The 18632-nt window shown below is 42.6% G+C and overlaps 1 protein-coding gene across 2 annotated transcripts in view; it reads left to right on the top strand.

Moving 5' to 3' along the window:
• Rabgef1 (RAB guanine nucleotide exchange factor 1) overlaps positions 1–18632 on the top strand; it is a 60568-nt gene that overhangs the window by 6279 nt on the left and 35657 nt on the right. Inside the window, exon 1 of one of the 2 annotated variants that reach the window (XM_078023968.1) lies at positions 11552–11572. The exons of the other annotated variant lie outside the window; for it this stretch is intronic. The gene's annotated coding sequence lies outside the window, so the exon portion shown is untranslated. Of the gene's footprint in view, positions 1–11551; positions 11573–18632 lie in introns of those variants that run through there. 2 annotated transcript variants of the gene reach the window in all.

The following is an 18632-nucleotide window of genomic DNA, read 5'->3' as shown; positions in this document are numbered from 1 at the left end:
TAAACATGAGTATACAGTGTATGTCTAGACCTGTGTATTTACACACACATAAACAACCTTGCTTGAGAAATAGGTTTAGATTTTTGAAGTTAAGGTTCTCAGATTTTGATAGAAAAACTAATCAGCAGGTTGAATTTCAAGTCTAACCAGTTGTAGCCCCAAACGTAAGCCAATAATGGTAATGAGTAGTGATTTTGCCATTTAGGTCAGGAGACACGTCAGTTTCAGTGCTTTAGCTGTACAATGCATGCCAGGCTAGCGTTCTACCACAAGCTATGTCCCAGCCTCCCAGTAGAATATATGCTACATTCAAGGTGGATAGTTCTTTTCTTTTTGGGATAGGGAGTACTGGGGATTGATTTCCGTCAGGTACTACTGAGCCACATCCCCAGCCCTTTTTGTAGTTTATTTAAAAACAGGGTCCCACTGAGTTGCAAGCGCCTTGCTGAGGCTGCCTTTGAACTTGCGATCCTCCTGACTCAGCCTCTCAAACTGCTGGGATTACTGGTGTGCACCACTGCGCCTGGCTCCACCCCATTTTTATTTTAGGCAGTGTCTTGCAAAGTTACAAATGTTGGCCTTGAATTTGCCACCTTCCTGCCTCAGCTTCCTGAGTTGCTGCAATTATGAGAGGACACTTCCCCCTAACCCCCTGAATATTGTGTTAGTTTTTCTCTTTCCTTTAGTTTGGATACAATTTAATGACTCCTGTTGCAGTTACTAAATCTCTCTTTCGCTATATCTGGTCTGCTGTAAATGTGCCCTTCGAATTAAAAAAAAAAATTATTTTTTAACTTCTATGGATTAAACCTAGGGTCTCAAGCATGCTAGGTAGATGCACTACCACTGAGCCAGCCCTGAATTCTTCATTTTAGTTCTTGTTTTTAAATCTAGAATTTCAGCTTGATTTTTGTGAATTCCAGTTTTCAGTTGAAATCCTTAGGACTTTCCCCCTATTTATTTGCAAGTTATACTAATCACTGTGGTTTAAAAGTCTTTGTGTCTGTGGTAGATTGAGCATTTTTCCTTTGGGTTTTCATTGTATGGATGCTGGACACTGGGGTACAGTGAGGCTCTAGATGATGCCATTTCTTTTTCTGAGAGGAAACGACCTTTCCTCTTGCCAGCCAGTGAGATTGATGGCGATAGTACTGTTGGGGACTGAGCTGAGGTTGAGTTTTCGTGGATCTGATCGGGCTTTCATTCTGGTTTTCCCTTACCACCTAGCGAGTACCCCTCCACTTCAGCTGGCAGTTGGTGGGTTTACAAGGAGACTTTCCCTGGTGGTCTTGGTACTGTAGCTAATCTTTGTTTTCTGAGAATCTGAGATTGCTGGAGATTTCACTCTTGGTTTTCAGACTTTGGTTTTGAAGCCTTCCCTGTAGAGCTGCAGAATTTGGGTAAGTGCTTTCAGGGGAAAACCAGCTTGTATTAGGGTCAGGTATTCTATTTCTCTTTCCATTGGGTCTTGAACTCCTGAAGTCTTGATTTTTCTCTTCTAAAAGCTTTAGTCTGGATTCTCAGGTTTTGCCCTGGAGTCAGTAGTCATCCTTAGGGTGGGGAAGTGGCTGCAGAGTGTCATCTGGTTTCTTTGCAGCCCCTGTCTTTCTGGAATCCGGACCCCTCTGCTGTTGGTGGTTTCCTTAGCACTCTGGTGCCCTTAAACACAGGTTTCTAAAGTGTATCTAGTTCCCTAGTTCTCAGCAGGAGTGCACGTCTGCACAACTCCTATCATCTGCAGAAAAGGGAGTCATGAGAAGAATCAAAGCTTTTCTTAATGTTGGTGCTTTCTTTTTAGCAGTGATTTTTATCGGTGATTCCCAGTAGCATCCCCTGGAAACTTGTTAAATTCAGATCCTCAGATCCACTGAATTAGAACTGGGGTTGGATGAAGGGCTGTTTAAACAGGTCTTCCAGGTGTCAGTGATAATGGTAAAGTTTGAGAAACCACTGCTTTATGAGTTCATTGCTAGAAAACATATTGAGTGCCCACTCTTCCTGGCATCTCTGAGTGCCTGTGAACACAGTCGACCTGTGAGCGGGTGATGGTGGTGGCGCATGAGTGTTGTAACAGCTGTGTTCATAAGCACTGTAGGAACCAGAGTGAAGTATTCTACCATCGAGGAGAACAGCTGGATGTTATTGAACAGGGTGGGGTTTGCAGGTGGACAAACAGAAAGATATTCAAGGTGTGTTCATAAGTAAGACGGCCATGCAGTTTATTATCCAAAGGAGGTCACTTTGAAGGCTCAAAGGAGGGATAGCTTTAATTGGAAGATGTGATGGCCTCATTGTGAAGATTAAGTGATGCTGTGAATCCATAGTTGTATGGAAAATTGTGGAAGATCGTTTATTTTAATTATTATTATTATTCTAATATTTTTAGTTGTAGGTGGCCACAATACCTTTATTTTATTTGTTTATTTATATGTGGTGTTGAGGATTGAACCCAGGGCCTCACACGTGCGAGGCAAGCACTCTACCACTGAGCAACACCCTAGTCCTCTTAATTATTGTAGAGTCCACAGTTCCTATTGGATGGTGTATTATCTTCCTAGCATTACCATAACAGGTTACCATAAACTGGTAGACTTAAAACAATAAATTTATTATTTCATAGTTCTGAGGTTAGAAATCTAAAATTTAGGTGTTAACAGGGCCATGCTGCCTCTAACAGTGCTGGAGAATTGGAGTTTCACCACAGTCTCTGCCGGCAGGGCCACACGACTTCCTCTCTGCGTCTGTGTGCCTCTCGCGGCCTTCCTATAAGGATATCAGTCATTAGATTTGGGGACCACCCTTATGCAGGAAGGCCCTTACTCATAGGTTCCTAGGGTTAGGACTTAAGCTTGTCTTTTGGGGGGACATAATTCAACTACAACAGATGGGGTAGATTTAGCAGCTTTTGATGGTTTCTGCAACTTAATTGGTGTTAAGTCTTCATAACTTTCTTCATAGCATTTAAGGAAGTTTATTTTACTGACTGACTTGTGTATTTAATATTCAGAAAAGTACTTTTTTATCATTAATCAAAATGTCGATATTTAATATAGATTACTTTTTCAGTTTTAGTTTTGATTGTATCATTTTGTATTGGCATGTTTAAGTCCAATTTCTCAAATAGTATATCAAACTTGGTTTTTTTCATGTGTAGTAATTAGTAGTTCATAATTCATAAATAAGGTGGTAAGTATGGATTGTAGTGGGGCTTTTTGTGTGTGTGTTGTTACTGGGCATTCTAGGCAGGCATTTACCACTGAGCTATTACCCCAGTCTATCTTGCTATTTCCCAGGCTGGTCTTGAACTTGGGATCTTCCTGCTTCAGCCTCCTGAGTAGCTGGAATTACAGACATGCACCACTGAGCTAGCTCTTGATTTTCGTTTTGTGGTAACCCTTTTGTAGCATGGTTGCCAGTCCAGCTTAGAAGAATGTCATTTTGCCGTCTGTATTTTGTGTATTAGATACAAGGCTGTTCTCGGCAGCTTAACACACAATATGCATATTTATTTGATTGTGCCTTCTAATGAATCTGAATAAGTTCATTTTGAGTCCAGGGCGTTTTGTACATGTGTGTGAGATCTGTATCACTTCACTGAGCCATAAAGGCTGCAGCAAAGCTAAAGCCAAGATATAATTGGGAAACCCAACTTGTAATGGTAGAAACCCCTTCATGCATCCCAGTTTGTTGTTACTGTGGGTGGGCTTGAGAGTCCTGCTCTGAGCTGTTCTGCCTGGTACTTGGTGTGCTCAGCTTGTAGCCAGTCTGCTCAGCTGAAGAGGGTGTGGCTTAGCATCCTGGGAGACTCTGGTCTGGAACTCTTCAAGAATGCTGTGTGCTGGCTCAGCTCCTTCCAACAGCAGTGAACTCTGCAGCAGGTCCATTATCACTGGAAATTATTGGGGTGGACTAGTATTTGGATACTTTGTTTTGTTGTATTTAATGTTGAAACTCTAACAGGATTCTCCTTGTGACAATCAATGTAGTTTTGGAAGCAGTGCCTTCAGTGCTATGAAAGTGGGTAAACTTGGATACAGATTTGAAACACTAAGTCTCTTAAAACAATAAATTAAAAAATTCATTATATAGAAAAATGAGCAAAGAGTATGAACAGTTACTTTATTTGAAGAAAGGTACTGTACTGGCTCTAATAAATATCAATAAAAATTGCTAACCTTTGTAGGAAAGTGCACATTGGAGCAATTGGGGGTGGTGGGATGCAGCTCAGTAGCAGAGCACTTTCTCTGGATTTAGTCCCAGCACCCACAGGACAGAGGGAGCCCAGGAACAGGACTACTCGGAGCCCAGGAGCCAGTCGGACCCTGTCTCTTTAACACAAACGCAGCCAGGTGTGGTGGCGCAGGCCTGTAATCCCAGCAGCCCCTGCGGCTCTGGAGGCTGAGGCAGGAAGATCATGAGTTCAAAGCCAGCCTCAGCAAAAGGCAGACACTAAGCAACTCAGTGAGACCCTTTTTCTAAAATAAAATACAAAATAGGGCTGGGAGTGTGGCTCAGTGGTCCAGTGCCCCTGAGTTTAATCCCCAGTATCAAAAAAGAAACAAGAAATTTTATATATATATATATATTTTTTTTGCTTGTCACAGTGGCCCACAATTAAATTTAATAAAGCTACATTTACAAAATTGCAGGAAAGTGTACATTGTCTCCTATACTGTCTGATTCACTATTTGTGGGAAAGTAATTTTTTCAGATCAATTTGGTGATGTATATCAAAATTCTAAATGTACATTCTCTTTACACTTCATTTCTATTTCTAGGAAGTTATTCAAGTTTTGTGACTGGTTTGTTCATGTCTTTGTCCTGCATCACTGTCAGAGATTTATAAGTTATTTTTGTTAGCATTATTTCTACATATAATTAGATGACTTATCCTATTTATTTTTTTGTGTGTGTTTTGTTGCTAGTCTCCTTTGCCTTTCTATTTTTGGTTACAGGTGGGGCCTTTTTAAAATTAGACATTTCAGCTTATGTATTCAAATTTCATTTCCTTCTTGATTTTCCTGCAGCATGTAAGTGTACATAATCTCACTCTTAGGAAGTTTTATGAATATGTAATTATAGTTCTTTCTATCATTTTGTTTGTCTTTAAAAATTTTTCTTCCTTACGAAACCTGCAATTAATTTTGGGAGTATCAGTTTGCTGAGCAGTTAGGCCCAATTTTTTATTTTTTTATTTTTTCTGGTTTTGGGGTTAGAACCTAGGGGCACTTAATAAAGCCACATCCCCAGCCCTTTTTATTTTTTATTTTGATACAGGGTCTTGCTGAATTGCAGAGGCTGACCTTGAACTTGCACTCCTCCTATCACAGCCTCTTGAGTAGCTTCCGTTACAGGCTGGTGCAGCCAGATCTGGCTGATCTTGAATTTTTGATCCCACTGCCTCAGCCTACCAAATGATTGTGATTACAGGCATGAGCCACTGCCGCTAGCTGGCATGCCAGACTGTTTATTGAAAGTTTCCCCTTTTCCTCCTTCCTTTAATATTGTACTGCATATTACAGTACATTAGGATTCATTTTGGGGTAATCTGTCCAATAGTGATTTTCCAGGTTTGTTCCTTAGTTCGCACTATTTAACTAGTTTGCAGAAAATAAAAATTCAGGGGTAGAGAGGAAGAGCATGAGAAGAAGATTACCATTAAATAAGGAAGAGAGGTGGGAGGGAGAAGGGGAATTGCACCGAAGATGGAAGGAGACCCTCATCGTTATACAGAATACATGTATGAACGATGTGAGGGGGAAAAAAAAAAAGAAGTGTATCATATTAGATTGGGTAGAGAGAAGTGATGGGAGGGGAAGGGAGGGGAGGGGAAAGGGGGAAAGGAAGGACAGCAGAATAAAATAGACATTATTATTGATATATATATATATATATATATATATATATATATATATAAACTGTATGACCAATATGATTCTGCAACCTGTACACTCAGAAAAATGAGAAATTATACCCCATCTGATTCAAATGTATGATATGTCAAGATCATTGTACTGTCATGTGTATCTAATTAAAATAAATAAGAAAATTAAAAATTCAAAAAAAAATTAACTGAGAAAATTTCTTTAATCTGTTTTTATTGCTGATGAAACATGGAGTCATTTTGTCAAGTTCCAAAAAGTCTGTGGGATTTTCATTTTTATTGTCATTTGTAGTACTGTACATTTTGGATTTGTCATTTTTTTATAACAGTTTTTTCAGACTATTACGGTATATCTTACCATTTATTCAAGTCTTCTTTATATCAATATTTTTTAATGTAGAGCACAAAATTTCCTCATATTTCTTGGAGCTGCATGCAGTGGCACATGCCTTTAATCCCAGCAGCTCTGGAGACTGAGGCAGGAGGATCCCAAATTCAAAGCCAGCCTCAGCAATTTAGCAAGGCCTTGTATCAAAATGGAGGGTGGGGGGGAGGGAGAGCTGGGAATGAGGCTCAGTGGTAAAAGCACTCCTGGTTAAATCCCTGGTATCGAAAAATTAATTAATTCTTGGTTGTTTATAGATGCTAGTGAATGAGATCTCTTTATATATTCTCACTTGCTATCCGACTATTTAAAAAATCCCATAGATTTCGTGTACACATGTAGTATATTTCTCATAAACATGAATTCATGACATTTAGCAATTTTAAAATTAGCTCCTCTTTGCTAATTTTTAGTAGTGTTTCTTTTTTCTGGCCTTCTAGAGTCATATCCCCAGTACTGGACAGCAAGCTCACAAGGATTGAAATGTGTGTGTGTGTGTCCCAGCTGCTACCATGTAGTAGTAAGTTAGTGCACAGACATTTGTGGAAGGATAAGCAAACACTGCAAGAACATGGGGGCCAGTGTTAACAGTGATTGTCTTTTCAAATTTTCTGTATTTCTCAGGTTTTTTTTTAATAGTGTCATTTTTTACTTATATAACTGGAAAAAAATAAATTTAAGGAAAAAACTCTTTCATTTCTTAACCGAGATCAAAGGATGATTTATCATGTTGCTAGAGTTGATTGAATTTTTTTCTGTAAAACCCAAATGAACTACCCAGAGGAATGACTGTGACCATCTGGTAGTGAGCCCTGGAACAGGAAGCAGGACTCACCTGGAAGGAAGGACGGTGGGAAGCTACAGAAACCCACTGCTTCTTTTGTTTTTGTTTTTTAATCAAAGCCTGTCTATTGGAGAGCGTGCCAAACTGGAACTGGATGTGGCCTCTGTGGCCTCCTTTTTGGAAGCAGCAATATTAGTAGTTTACTCTGGATTGTGATCCTCTGACTAGATCTACCTGCCCAGAAAGTGAAGTTGACTCATCTGGTTGATCCCAGTGTTTTTTCTCTGACTTGACTTGGTCAAAGACAGAAGCAATACCATGTTTCTTTTTGAAGAAGTGGGTATGCTGTGTATCAGCTCTGAGCTGGGTGTCCTGACTGTCTGCTCTTCCCCACCACAGCTGAGCTGATACCACCAATGCATAGCCTTTCAAACGATGGCCTGCACTTTTGCTGGTAGCCTTGCTCTCTTTGTTTTCCATACTTTGAAGCAACAGAGTGATTGAGTGGTATGATCACTGGTCCAGATATTGGTATCTACCATCTATCTATCTGTCTATGGTGGTGCTGGGGATTGAATCCAGAGCCTTGTACATGTGAGGCAAGCACTGTACCAATTGAGCTATATCCCCAGCTCCCTTTATTTAAAAAAAAAAAAAAAAGTTTTTAGTGGGATTTAAAAAAAAAAAAGAACTTGCAAGTTTAGGATAATTGCAGATTCATTGGAAGTTGCAAAGAACAGAGAGAGTTCCTGTGTACTCTTTGACTTAGTTTCCCCCTAGGGATCAAATCTTACATAACTGTATAATACAGTACCAAAACCTAGAAGTTGAACCTTGTGCATTGGATGTATAGTTTCTTGCACATTTTTTCACATGCAGATTCTGTAACTACCACCATTGTCAAGATACAGAACTGTTTCAATACTGCAAAGACCCCTTTTGCCTTCATACCCTATGGTGTTGTTGCCCAGAGTGAAGTTCTCACAGATTCTTCCGTTCCTAGCTGTGGTTTGTTGCAGCGAGAGGATTCAAAGGACCGACAATGAGCAGTGTACACTGAGCAGTCTGGAGGGTGCCCATCACGAGATTCATAATCTTCCCTAGTGGAGGCACCCAGGGCTTATGCACTTTCCACTGGGGAAGCTCAAGTCCACTTTTATTAGAGGTTATGCCTTTTAGTACAGATAATAGACTCTACTGGAACTAGCTTAAGAAAAAATGAAATGGTAGGGGTTCAGTACTAGGGATTGAAACGACTCAGGGCCTGCAAAGTTGTTTCCTTCTGCCATTTTTTTTTTTTTTCTGTTTCTTGGCATATGTCTCTTCACTCTGCAGACCAGCTGTACTGTTACTCAGTTGTTTGGTGGAAGATGGTCATACTATACAACACTCCCATCACTCAGGAGAATAGCTGCCACTTAGTCACACTACTAAAACTCCAAGGGAGTAACTACCCTAGTTTGACTCAAGTGTCCACTTCTGTTGTATTAAGCTGTGGCCCTGAAGTTTGGGCTGGGTGCCTCACACAGACATGCCTGCTAGTGGCTTATCTTTGCAGATTAGAGAACAGTTTCCTGGTAAAAGGGAGGTTGTTGGCACATGTGCTAAGCAGATTCCCCCAGATGTGTCCATTTTAGTGACATAGACCTGTGCCACGGTATATGTAGTATAAATTTTAAAACTTTTTTTAAAAGGTAACTTTTTAAAGTTGTCAATGGACCTTTTTTTAAATGCAGTGCTGAAGATCCAATCCAGTGCCTCACACGTGCTAGGCAAGGGCTCTACCAGTGAGCTACAACCCCAGCCTAAAATTTAAAACTTAACAGTATAAGGGAAAAGTAGATACTACCTCTGCCCATTCTTTTTGGAAGGGAAAAATGGGACTACAGGATGACAGTGGTGAGATTTGCTCAGACTTTCAAAATTCTTTGATGGAACTGAAGACTTAGTATCCTAAGTTTAAGTTTTAGTGATATCTCTGCAACTTACTACTTTGGGGGTTGGATAAGCCATGACTTTTCAGTGTCAGTGTCTTCATCAGTTATCATATAGGATAAAGTGGATTTTTTTTTTTTTTGAGGTTCATGAATCCAGGGCCTTGTGCATGCTAGGCAAGAGCTCTAGCCCTGAGCTACATACCCATTCCTTTTAATTTATATTTACTGTGAAACAAGGGGGTCTCTAGGTTGCTCAGGCTGACCTCTAACTTGCCATTCTCCTCTCTTAGCCTCCAGAGTACCTGGGATTATAGACCTCCACCAACCACCATACCTGACTAAGTAAATGGTCTTTTAAGTTTCTTCAGCTTAACCTAGTTCTCTATTCCATTTTCTTTCTTTCTGCCTCAACTTAATCTATATGTGGCTTGTGTGTTAGGTCTAAATCCTGTCCTTGGAGAGCTTTAACCTCCCAAGTATTTGTAAACTTGACTATTCCCCCTAATGAAAGGAAAAGAAAGGTGTGTGGGAGAATCTTGTGAAAATTGAAGGGAGATCAGTGGAACAGAGGGAAGGAAAAGAGAAATACTGGGGAATGTTATTGGCCAAATTATATTATTAAATTGTGCATGTGTATGAATATGTAGCAGCAAATCTCACCATTGTGTACATTTGTAATGCACTGATAAAAAGTGTGTGAGGGAAAAATCACTGGTGCATTGTATAGAGCATGCATATATCAGTAGAACTGTTATCAATAAAACTGTTCAAATAAAATCTAGAAAAAGTTCTCCCTAAAGGTCTCCGTTGTGCCGGGCACATTGGCCCATGCCTGTAATCCCAGCGTCTTGGGAGGCTGAAGCAGGAGGATCATGAGTTTAAAGCTAGCCTCACCAAAAGTGAGGTAGGTGTTAAGCAACTCTTTGAGACCCTGTGAGTTCAATCCCCAGTACCAAAAAAAACAAAAAACAAAAAAAAACTCCTTTGCTCTGCCATGTCTCATTAGCTAATTTACAGATTCTACCTCCAGAGTAGGTTACCATTCCTCCATTTCCACACCTAATTGTATTACCTCTCTTGGTTACAGTTGCTTATTAATCAGCATCCCTGTTTCTTGTTCGATACATCTCCCCAATCCAGAAATAGCCAGCCAAGGTTTTTAAAAAATTGTAGTATAAAATTGATTTGGGGGACATATACAGTCTATCAATTTTTTAAAAATATTTATTTATTTTTTTTTAGTTTTCAGCGGACACAACATCTTTGTTTGTATGTGGTGCTGAGTATCGAACCTGGGCTGCACGCATGCCAGGCGAGCGCGCTACCGCTTGAGCCACATCCCCAACCCACAGTCTATCAATTTTTTAAAGAATGTTCTTTTTAAAAATATTGTTTTAGTTGTGAGTGGACCTTTATTTTATTTACTTATACACGATGCCAAGAATCGAACCTGGTGCCTCACACATACTAAGCAAGTGTTCTTCCACTGAGCTACCACCACAGTCCAGTCTTATCAATTTTAAAGTACAGATTTATGTAAACACCTCCGCGATAGATACAAAACAGTTCCATCATCCCAAAAGACTTTTTGTACAGATTAGTCACATCTTCCTCCGATCTTAGTTCCTAAATGGAGTTGTAAAGTATGCAAACTGTTTTTCTTTTTAGTAGAAGAGATTGAACCCAGGGGAGCTCTCCCACTGAGTCACATCCTCAGTTCCTTTTTAAATTAATTAATTAATTAATTTTTGAGACAGAGTCTCACTAAATTGCTGAGGTTCTTGCTAAGTTGTTGAGATGGTCCTTGAACTTGTGATCCTCCTGCCCCAGCCTCTGAGTCTCTGGAATTATAAGCAGGTGCCACCAAGTCCATCAGTATATAAATTTTTAAAACTGGCTGCTATGGTCTGAATTTTTTTTCATTTTTAAAATTTTAATTAAAAACAATTTTTTTGTAGTTGTACACAATATTTTTATTTATTTATTATTCATTTATTTATTTGTGGTGCTGAGGATTGAACCCAAGGTTTTGCAGATGCGAGGTGAACACTCTACCGCTGAGCCATAACTCCAGCCCCTTAATTTGTTATATATGACAGCAGAATGCATTACAATTCACATTACACATATAGAGCACAGTTTTTCATGTCTATGGTTGTACACAGAGTAGAGTCACACCGTTCGTGGCTTCTACATGTACTTCGGGTAATGATGTCCATCTCATTACAGTGTCTCTCCTACTCCCAGGCCCCCTCCCTCCCTCCCTCCTCCCTCTCCTTTTCCCCTTTGCCCTATCTAGAGTTGATCTAATCCTCCCATGCCCCACTATTATGAATCAGCATCCTTAAATCAGAGAAAACATTCAGAGTCCTAATCCTCAAGGTGATAGTAGGAGGTCTTTGAGAGAGAATTAGTTCTCAGGGGCCAAATCCTCAGAATTAGGTTACCTTTGTGAGACCCCTAAGAGGTAGCCGGTGTCCTGTCTGCTATGCAGGGGCACAGCCAGAAGCTCCTTTAGTGAGCAGACAGTGAATGTGCAGTGCAGCATCATGACCTCGGCCTTCCTGTCTTCTACTATAGAAGTAAGTTCAGTTAGTTATGAGCTCCCAGTTAGTGGTGTTTGTTATAGCAGTCCAAGTCTCAGTGTAAAGCCTTGAGATTCTTTCAAATTGTTGAGTGCATTGTTGTTCTTCATTTTATGAGCAGCATTCTATTGTATGGATGTTCACAGTTTATCCATTGAAGGATATTTTGGTTTCTTCTATTTTTTTTGTGATCATAAATAATGCTACTATAAACATTTATGCACAAAATTTTACTTTTATTTATTTTCTTGAGGAAATAGTAATGGGATTGCTTAGTCTTATGATAAGTGCATGTTTTCCATAGTTGCTATAATATTTTACCTCTACTAGGAATGTGTGAAAGTTCTAGCAGCTCTTTATCTGTGTCACCACTCAGTATTGTCAGTATTTTTTGTTTTAGCCATTCTAATAGGTGTGAGTGAGACCTTGATTTTTACTTTTTAAATTATTTTTTGTGTTCTGTGTACTGGACCTAGGGCCTTACACTTGCTGAGTGAGGACTCTACCATTCCCCAGCCCCATGATGGGTTTAATTTATTTCTCTGATCACTCATAATGTTGAGTATCTGCCGCCCATATTGTAAAGAACAAGGAAGGGCTGGAGTTTATCCCTGCTTACCAGGAAGGGTTGGCCTGCCAGTGTCGAGATGCTGGGAGAGACTGCTGGTCAGGGACAAAGGGCTTTATCACCCACAGGACGTCAGAACCAGCTTCTGTGTACAGACCCATGTGGGCAGTGTCACAGCTACGCAACCTTAGGGAACCCCCATCTCATAGTGCAGGGCAGATGGACCCCCAGACTCTGGCCTGAAGACCCTGTGTTTGCTGTGCTTCGAGCAAATGCCCTCTGCCCTGGAAAGAGATGCCTGGGTCTTGTAGGGAGGCTGGAGGAGAAGCTCTGTACAAAGGCCTCTCTCACAGAAATGCAGCAGGAAGGAAACCAACACGTGTATTTATTTGGTAAAGTGTTTATTTAAGTCTTTTTTGCTCATTTTTTAATTTAGTGGCTTGTTTTCTTATAATTGGAGTTTGAGGGTTTTTTCCTTTTGGTGGTGCTGGGGATGGAATCCAGAGCCTCCACATGCTAGGCAAGCCCTACCAGTGACTTGCATCTTTAGCCTTGTTGTTGTTGTTTTTTAACATGTTCTGAATATGGAAATTCTTTGTCAGATCTGTGACTTTTCTTCCAATTTGTACCCTGTCTTCATTTTTCTTGGCAGCGTCATTCATATAGCAGGAGAGTGTGTTAGACCATGATGCAAGAAAAGACCACTGACTCCAATTAAAATCAAATTAAAGCAAGCTTATTATTTCGACCGGCCGGGCTGCCTTGCCCATCAAAATCGTGGGAGCCAAGGACAGCGGCGAAGCTTCTTTGCAGCCCAGTTTTATAGCCCAAAAAGTTACACAAAAGGGGGTTACAGATAACAACACTCTGAGGAGCATAACACAAGTTTACATTTTTGCTGGCCCCGGCATCAGAATTTATGGAGGCGTCAATTTATGGGAAGGCCAGAATTTATGAGGCGTCACTAAGGTTTAGGAAAGGGTTTTTATCTGGTCAGGGAAAACCAGACATGGGTGAGTTCAGGGCATGGGCAGGCATTCCAATCAGCTTTACAACATCAACTAATGGCCAGGCCATACAGACATCCTAATATTTTTACAGAAAACAGAAATGAATCCTTCATAACTCGTGACAAGCTGGCTTCTGATCTAATGAGAGAACTAGGCTAGGTATATCAAGTGTTGTTTTGCTGTCAGGTTTGGGAGGTAAGCTCTGTGGATCGTGGCTCTAAAACCCTGCAGTGCTGTTTCCATCTAGTTCATACATGTGCTGGTCTGAGATCTTTCTGCCTGGTATGACTTCCAGTTTTGACGTCTTTGATACTGAATAGCATCAGATCCATAAAGTAGCTTAGGGCTGAGCCCAGAAATTGCTTTCTTGAGTTCTTTGTCTCTGCAGTTTCTCATGTACTTTTTTTTTTTTTTAACTGTTTTTGTAGCTGTAGATGGACTGCATGCCTTCATTTTATTTGCTTATTTTTATATGTGGTTCTGAGGATCCAGCCCAGTGCCTCACATGTGCTGGCAAGCGCTCTGCCACTCAGCCCCAGCCCCAGCCCACTCGTGTACTTTTTAACTCCCTATGGGCTCATCTTTTTTCCCCCTCTCTCCATAAAATTGTGAATTTAATTATCCCACTCTTCCATGAACCTTTGCATCTGTCTGCACTTCTGGGCCTAAGCAGTGGAAAGACAGTATGTGAAAATCCATGTTCTCCTTCCCCAGGGCTAGGCTCCTGCAGCAGCCGCTCACCTGCGGAAGACACGCCATAGAACTGTATGGCTCTGTGGCTCACGAGGGGGACTGACAATAAAATGGAAAGCTCTCCTTATTTTCTCTGAATGTTTGGACTTGGCTTTCTCATGTTTTGAACCAGACTTGGAGGCTCTCTCCAACCCTACTCCCTATTTTTGAGTTGATTCAGTGATTCTGGAGAGGAAATTGGTATCTCATCAAGGTCTGGTGAAACTTTTTTTTTTTTTTTTTAAGATGGATGCAATGTCTTTATTTTTATGTGGTGCTGAGGATCGAACCCAGGGCATGCTAGGCAAGCGCTCTACCACTGAGCCACAACCCCAGCCCCTCGTGAAACTTGGTCTTTATCCCCAATTCATCTCCTTTTTGCTTTTGAGCAATCCTACAGGTTTTCTAGCTGGTCTAAGTCTGTGAAATCTCTCTCTCTCTCTCTCTGTCTCCGTAGGCACTGATGTCCATGTTCAGTTTTCTCCCCTATTTGATGCCTGTTTCTTCTCAAGGTCACCCCTGAGTCTGAATACCTTAATGTGTAGCCAGTGTTTGTTTGTGCAGACAAACATTGAACTTGTGCTCAAACATCTCTAGCCAGGAAGGCTTCCAGTGTGATGAGCAGAGCTGTATGTACACAGAGGAGATGAGGAAGAGCCCAGGAAAAATGGGCTGAGGGCCTCAAGTTTGAGTGCATTCCTGGGCTCACACACAAGTCATGAGCAGAGAGCGTTTGACTCATCTTCACAGTTGTCTCGGAGAAGAGGCTTCTTGGTCCTCACTTCATCATGCTGGAAGATGAACTCCATGTGTAGTTAGCATCCCATCACTGCGACAGAATGCCCCAGATAGATAGCTTGTAAGAAGGAAAGGTTTATTTAGGCTCACAGGTTTGGATGTTTTCAGTTCAGGGTCAGCTGGCCTGTGGCAAGGTAGTACATGCTGGCAGGAGGGTGTGGCTGCTGGGAGCAACAAAGGGGGGCAGCCAGGGTCCCAGAGGCACACTTCAAAGGCACACTCCTAATTACCTCAGTCCTTCCCCCAGTCTCTACCAACTGAAGGTTTTGCCACCTCCCAGTAGTGCCACAGGCCCATGGGCCCTTGGAGACATTCAAGATTTATGTTTCAGCATCTGTCTCTTGAGGTTCATGTCTTAAAATAGAGCGATCCTCATGCTTTCCTCTTTGTGGGAGACAGTAGATCCAGGCTCTTCAGCCTGGGTTTGGAAGCCTGCAGTCCGGCTGCACTGCTGACCTTCTGTTCACCTCCTGCTTAGGCCACATCACTCGTGTTCCACTTGGCTTTCCTGTCTCTGAGCTCTATGTGAAAGATGTCCTTCCTGTCAGGATGTCCTGTCACTTACGTCACCTCTCCAAGACCTGCCAGGGTTCAGTTCAGGCTCTTCAAGGTCTGCCTCAGCCCCCAGGTGCTGTTCTCCTGAGGTCGAAGTGACCTCAGGGTCTTTTCTGCCTGCCTGTGACCTTGAGCTTGGGAGAGCAGGGTCAGGGCCAGCAGACGACTCTGCTGTGTGCAGGGTCGGTGCGAGGTGAGGGAGCCGGAGCGCTGGTGGAGCTGGACTCTGGAGCTCCAGTTAACCTGTTAGTGCAGGGAAAGGGACGGCCACATGGTCTCGGTGGGAACGAGAGTTGGGGAGCAGTTCACCATGCAAGTGTGAGGCTCCGCACAAACAAGTCAGAACATTGTGGGGTAGGGAAAAGCATTGCGTTTGGAACTTCAGATTTCAAATTATAACCCCAGCACGAGTGATCCTAAATGAGCACCTGACCCCATAAGCTTTGTTTCCTCAACTTCAAAATGGGAATGCTGTTTCCTTTGTTTTTTGTTTTTTTAAGTACATGACACAAGTAGGTTTTCTACAACTATTTCTCCTTCTTTCTGAAGATCAGTTTTATTTCTTCCTGTGTGTCTGAGGAGGAAAAATGGCCCCCATCTTTAGGAATTCTTCAGTGGTCCCTGCTCACCCCCCCCCATACTGCTCGCATGGTAACAGCAAGAAAAAAAATATGGACTGATAAAATGAATCAATAAAACAGCATTGGTAAGATCCAGTTGATTCCCAAAGGAGAGTGCTATGTGTTATGTAGGTTATGTTATAACCTACTATTGGGAAATAGTAGCTAGGCACATGGCACACGCCTGTAATCCCAGCTACTAGGGAGGCTGAGGCAGGAGGATTGTGGTTCAAAGACTGCCTCAGCAACTTAGTGAGGCCATAAGCAACTCAGCAAGACTCTGTTTCAAAATAAAATGTAAAAAGGGCTGGGGACGTGGCTCAGTGGTTAAGCACCCTGGGTTCAATCCCTGGTACCAAAAAAAGGGAGGGATGGAGTGGGGGATTATCTTTGCAAAACCCAGATTATTTTGTTGACAGTCTAATAAGGAAAATCATAACTAAAAATTTCCCTGGTTTCATCATCAATTCAAGGTACATTTTTATTTATTTATTTTTCTGTATCGTCCAAACAACTTTCTACCTTTGTAACCATCAGCCCCAAGATCTGTGTCAGATCCTAAAGGGAAGCTTGTTGGTCATCCACAGGAAGGCTGAGAGCGAAGCAGGCTTGTTCCCACGTGCCATCCAGAGCACACATTGGTGTTCAGCTCCATACCAGGCTACAAGCGAGAGCCCCCCAGGGTGCCTTTCACCTAAGCCTGTGGAAGATAGAGAAACAGTTTTTTCTAACAAACTGAAATGTGTTCTTGGAAAAAAAACTGGAGAAATTTGTGGGAGAAATTCTAGGCTGAGGCCCTAATGTGCAGGATTTGTTCGGGGTGTAATTGAAGTTTGTGCCCAGGGACGTGAGTTTGGACAAACAGACGGTATAGCACAGGAATTTGGAATCTTATCTGGTTCTGAACCTTCCCTCCTGCTTGTTGTTGGTAGCATCTGTATACTTCTGAAAATTTCTCATAGCCTCAGTCTCTCAGCTGATGATATGGCGATAATGCCTACCTTGGCTTTTGTGAGGGTCAGTGAGTAACTACTGCCACCATCCTGGGCATGTGGTGAGAGGTGGCCAGAGTGGGCTCTAGTGCTCACCTGAGGCTGCCTTCTTTTTAACTCAAGCTCTTCTCTAGTGTGCTGGGCGACTTCAGCCACGCTGAAGAGTTCACGCTGAGGAGTGACAGGAGGTTGTCCCGCGCTGGGCGGCATGCTGTGCCAAGGGTGCTGTCAGTAGGTGCGGGTGGGGGGGTGGGGGGGACTGCGCTTTGTCCCTCAGAGTCGAAGCATACAAGTTTCTTTCGTTAGCAGCTGACGGTGATCTATCAGTTCTTTCCTTTAAAAGATCATTTGTAGTAGGTTTTTCTTGTGAAGAACAGTTAGATTCCCTCTCACTGGGTTTCCACCTGCAATGTGGCTCACGCCGCGCGCGCACCCGGTGATGCAGGTCTCTGAACCCTTCCTGCAGCAGGACTGAGTGCCCGCCTTGCCTTGCCGCCTCCCAGTCTGCAGCCATCGCTGCGCTCTCTGAGACCTCACATATGTGGGTGGCCTTTGTACCGGTCACTTGATTTAGCACTACACCCTCCAGGTTCGCCCAGCTCTGGCCCAGGGCGAGGTCTCCTCCTGGGCTGCATGGTGCTGCCCTGTGTGTTCTGTCACCTGGCGCCCCCCAGGTGCTGCTGCTCCTGACTGCTGTGGGCATGAGCCTCCTGCAGCTCCTGGGGTCTTCCAGATAGCCTGGGAGCAGGATTGCTGAGCTGCCTGGTGGTCTTCAGAGCTGGGTCTTGCTGTGTTGCCCAGCCTGGCCACAACCGCCTGGGCGCAGGTGTCCTCTTCTCGCAGCCTGCCAAGTAGCTGGGCTCAGGTGCTTGCCCCTCCGCCCAGCCTGGCCTCCGTGTTCTGAGGAAGGACCCGCTGTTTTCTGCAGAGGCCTTGCACTTGGAATTCCCCAGCAGTGCACACGCATGCCATTTCTCCACATTCTTACCACACTGGTCTCCTGAGGGCTGTTGAGGGTGTTTGTCCTAAAAGATGAGGTGTGAGGTGTCACCAGTGCTTAGTGATGATAACTTAGGTTTGTTGGACCATTTCTGTCTTTGGAGAACTTTTTATTTGGCTCCTTTGCCCATTTTAAGATCTGGTGATTGGTTGGTTATGGAGCTGTGGGAGACAGCTTAATCCCTTGTCAGATACCTGCCTTGCAGACCTCTCCTCCTCCCAGCTCTAAGTTACCTTTTTACTTGTTTATAGTTTTCTTTGGCGAGCAGAAGCCCCCCCCACTTTTTTTTTTTGTTCTGATAATGAGGCTTGACCCCAGAGGTGCTTAACCACTGAGCCACATCACCAGTCCTTTTTTAATGTTTTATTTTGAGACAGGGTCTCACTAAGTTGCTTAGGGCCTTGCTAGGTCACTGAGTCTGGCCTTGAACTTGGCGATCCTCCTGCCTCAGCTTCCTGAGCTGCTGGAATTATACACTGCACCCAGCCAAAAGTTTTGGACACAATCTCTCTTGTCTGTTTTGCTTTTGGTGTCTTGTGTAAGAAAGCATTACCATGTCCAATTTCAGGTGGATTTCCCTGTATTTTCTTCCAGGAATTCTATAGTTTCTGGTCTTAGGTTTAGGTCTTTAATCTAGTCCTAAAGTGTTGTTTATACTTTGGGCGAGGAATAAGATCATATGTTTGGGAATTTGCTGTATTTAACTTTTCTTTTTTCCCCAATCCCTTTCTTCCTTTCCTCTTTTCCCTCCTTCCCTTCTTCCTTCCCATATAGCTTAAAGA

The sequence above is a fragment of the Ictidomys tridecemlineatus genome, chromosome 10 (genome assembly GCF_052094955.1).
Source record: "Ictidomys tridecemlineatus isolate mIctTri1 chromosome 10, mIctTri1.hap1, whole genome shotgun sequence".
In the NCBI taxonomy this organism is placed as follows: Eukaryota; Metazoa; Chordata; class Mammalia; order Rodentia; family Sciuridae; genus Ictidomys; species Ictidomys tridecemlineatus.
The sequence above is the reverse complement of the archived record's forward strand: the minus strand, read 5'-3'. Positions and strand labels throughout refer to the sequence as shown.